Below are 3907 nucleotides of genomic sequence, written 5' to 3' on the forward strand. Positions count from 1 at the left end.
TTTGTGGACAGATGAGACCAAAATAGAACTTTTTGGTTTAAATGAGAAGCGTCATGTTTGAAGAAAGGAAAACACTGCATTCCAGCATAAGAACCTTATCCCATCTGTGAAACATGGTGATGGTAGTATCATGGTTTGGGCCTGTTTTGCTGCATCTGGGCCAGGACGGCTTGCCATCATTGATGGAGCAATGAATTCTGAATTATACCAGCGAATTCTAAAGGAAAATGTCAGGACATCTGTCCATGAACTGAATCTCAAGAGAAGGTGGATCATGCAGGAAGACAACGACCCTAAGCACACAAGCCGTTCTACCAAAGAATGGTTAAAGAAGAATAAAGTTAATGTTTTGGAATGTCCAAGTCAAAGTCCTGACCTTAATCCAATGGAAATGTTGTGGAAGGACCTGAAGCGAGCAGTTCATGTGAGGAAACCCACCAACATCCCAGAGTTGAAGCTGTTCTGTACAGGGGAATGGGCTAAAATTCCTCCAAGCCGGTATGCAGGACTGATCAACAGTTACCGGAAATGTTTAGTTGCAATTATTGCTGCACAAGGGGGTCACACCAGATACTGAAAGCAAAGGTTCACATACTTTTGCCACTCACAGATATGTAATATTGGATCATTTTCCTCAATAAATAAATGACCGAGTATAATATTTTTGTCTCATTTGTTTAACTGGGTTCTCTTGATCTACTTTTAGGACTTGTGTGAAAATCTGATGATGTTTTAGGTCATATTTATGCAGAAATATAGAAAATTCTAAAGGGTTCACAAACTTTCAAGCACCACTGTACATCATTTACACATTACACTAGCATACACTCTCTTATTCTATTCTATTCTACTCTATTCAGTCCGGTCCTGCAGCCAGACGGCGCTTACCGACTTGACACACTAGGGGTAAGAATGGCGACCGTGAGGAGGGGGGGGCAGGGGAAATACAGAGAGAGTCTGACTGCAGTGATCTTCAGGGGGAGTTGTTTCCACAGCAACGACCTTGGCCAAGGCATTGCTGGCTAAGAGAGCCGAAGATAAGATTGGAATTTGTTTAGACTTGAGACGGGTAGACGTGTTCTTTTTCTGACTACCCTGCTTGTCCATGCTGGCCCCCAAATTGATCCATTTCCCTTTGCAAAGCCATCAACTTCTCCAACATGGAATCCACGGTGCGGTTCAAGTTCTGAATAGCCACAGTCTGAGTGCCGACAGCTCTGCCCACCACTTCAATCATGTCGGGCAGCTTTATGGGGCTTTGAACAGCTGTCACCATTTTCTCATTTCTTGATACACCAGGGCAATGCCTAATCCAATCAACAAAAGTCCTGTTATCATGTTTCCGAATAGGTAGATATCCTCAATGTCCTCCACAGAAAGAACCGCCAGGCACACGACCAGCCACCACTCCCACATGTCCATCGTATAGCCAGCTGCGAATGTTCCGGCAGGACAGGCTGGTTCCCCCGAACCCAGGCTTCTTGTTGAGAAGATTGTGTCAATTGCGTGAAGAGACCAGTTTATCAAATCCATGATTTTTGGTTTGAAGAGCAATGCGGAAAGGGTCTCTCAAAAAGCAGACAATAGACAAGATGAGACAGCAGAAGCAGGAAAGATTAGGGGAGGGAGAGGCAGAGAAATGTGACCGCCTTCTGTGAAAGCACGGAGTAGATCAAGGACATGAACAAGGCAGTAAGCTTGTTCACCTCAGACTTTAGCTACTGAACAAGATCTCAATCCTGATGAAGTAGCCAAAGAACAACTTGTGGCTGAATCAGATTCTAACCATGAGCATGTCTTGGGTACTCTTTCTGAGCAAAATCTTCCAACGAAGTTTACTGCCCAAGACCTTCATCTGATTGGATATCAGTAACATGTTAGCCCTGTCCCCTCATCACTCTCTAGTGAGAAGCCAGGTAAGGGAACCTTTATGTTACATATCTAAATTCTGTATGATTTTCTAATATTATAAGATTATTCATGTGTGACTTATAGAAAGTACTTAGTGCTGTTACTACCATATTAAATTTCTATTCAAAGTATTAAAGCTTAGCAAATTTGGAACTTTCCATTCACAATCTTTTTGCACTCTTATTTCTTGTGTCCAAATTGTAGACTTCCCAATATGATCTGTTAGGAGAAGGACACTTCCTACCACAAAAACCAGCTGTTTATCAAACCTGTGCTTTGATAAAGAAGATGACATCCCTTGCCAATCTCACTCAAAACATTATGTTAATGTGTAGGCTGGCGCATGGTATGCTGACATTCTGATGGTTTTTTTTATTTTTTTTTTTTTTTTTAATTCTACAACTACAACACTGGATGTAAGATCAACTAAATACAATACCTTTGGATTTAAATGGCACTTTGTTCTCATTTATTTGTATAAAATATCTATTGTCACACAATATGTTTATGGGTGTTTTTCATAAGAATTGTTGCTCATTTATGCATTTAAATATATTGTAGAGTTTGTAATGTTAGAGTAAAGTCATGATGTTATTTGTGAGAGCCTTAAGATGGAGCCAACAGCAAAAAGAAGATATTCACCTGTAAGGCAACATTTTACAATTGTATCAATTAATAAGGCAAAATGTACCAAATTTAGTGTTGAGATGGGTTATTATATGTAACCATCAATCCCATTCCATCTTCAATTTTTACAGCAATATTTAAAAGAGCCCAACATTTCAAGATCACACGACCCTTTTTAGGACTGGGCAAAACAGAAGGATGTATTCCCACATTTTATATCTCCTTACTTTGAAATTTTTGTATACACCAGCCTCTTCTGGTTCTTGCAAAGATGTTTTTTTCAAAAGTGGCTGAAATTATTATTATTATTATTATTATTATTATTATTATTATTATTATCTTAGTCCCAACACTGTGGAACAAATTCTATGCCTTAATGAAAATCAAGAAGATTTTTCAGTCCAGTCCCACAACCACATAAGTTCCAAAAACACATCAGTCCCACAGGCTCTTCTGTCCAGTTTCACCAACACATTGTTTCCTATTCCTCACTAAACACAAATGTAGCTGCAGTTATACCATTATTATGATCTATTATCCCCTCCTTGAATTGCCACCTTAACGTGGTGGAGGGGTTTGAGTGCCTCAGGGATTCTAGGAGCTATGTTGTCAGGGCAATTGCCCCTGGTAGGGTCTCCCAAGGCAAACAGGTCCTAGATGAGAGGTCAGACAAAGAGCGGTTCAAAAAGGACCCTTATGAAAGAAAAAACAGGTATCCGAGTACCCTCACCCAGACCAGGGATACCGGGGCCCCACCCTGGAGCCAGGCCTGTGGGAGAGGCTCATTGGCGAACGCCTGGTGGTTGGGCATATATCCGTGGGGCCAGGCCAGGCCCAGCCTGAATGAGCAACATGGAACCACTCTCCTATGGACCCACCACCCACAGGAGGTGCACTGTGGATCAGGTGGCAGCCAAAGGCAGAGGCCCTGGTGTACTGATCCCCGGCTGACAAAACTGGCTTTTGGGACATGGAATGTCACCTCTCTGGTGGGAAAGGAGCCTGAGCTTGTGCGTGAGGTTGAACAGTACCAACTAGATATAGTTGGGCTCACCTCAACGCATAGCTTGGGCTCTGGAACCAATTTCCTGGAGAGGAGTTGGACTCTTTTCTATGCTGGAGTTGCCAAGGGTGAGTGGCGCCAGGCAGATGTGAGGCTATTGGTAGCCCCCCAGTTTGGTGCGCTAACATCATAGTTCTCCCCCGTGAATGAGAGGGTCGTTTCCCTGCGTCTTCGGGTCAGTGTAAAGGTTCTCCCAGCCAGAACGGTCAACTTCTCGAGACCAATGCCCTCGTGCCACCTGCAGAATTCTGGAGCGAAAACACCGTGAAAAAAACAGACCAGAAAACCAGAGATTGGCTTCACCGC

This window comes from Neoarius graeffei, chromosome 5, assembly GCF_027579695.1.
Source record: "Neoarius graeffei isolate fNeoGra1 chromosome 5, fNeoGra1.pri, whole genome shotgun sequence".
Lineage (NCBI taxonomy): Eukaryota > Metazoa > Chordata > Actinopteri > Siluriformes > Ariidae > Neoarius > Neoarius graeffei.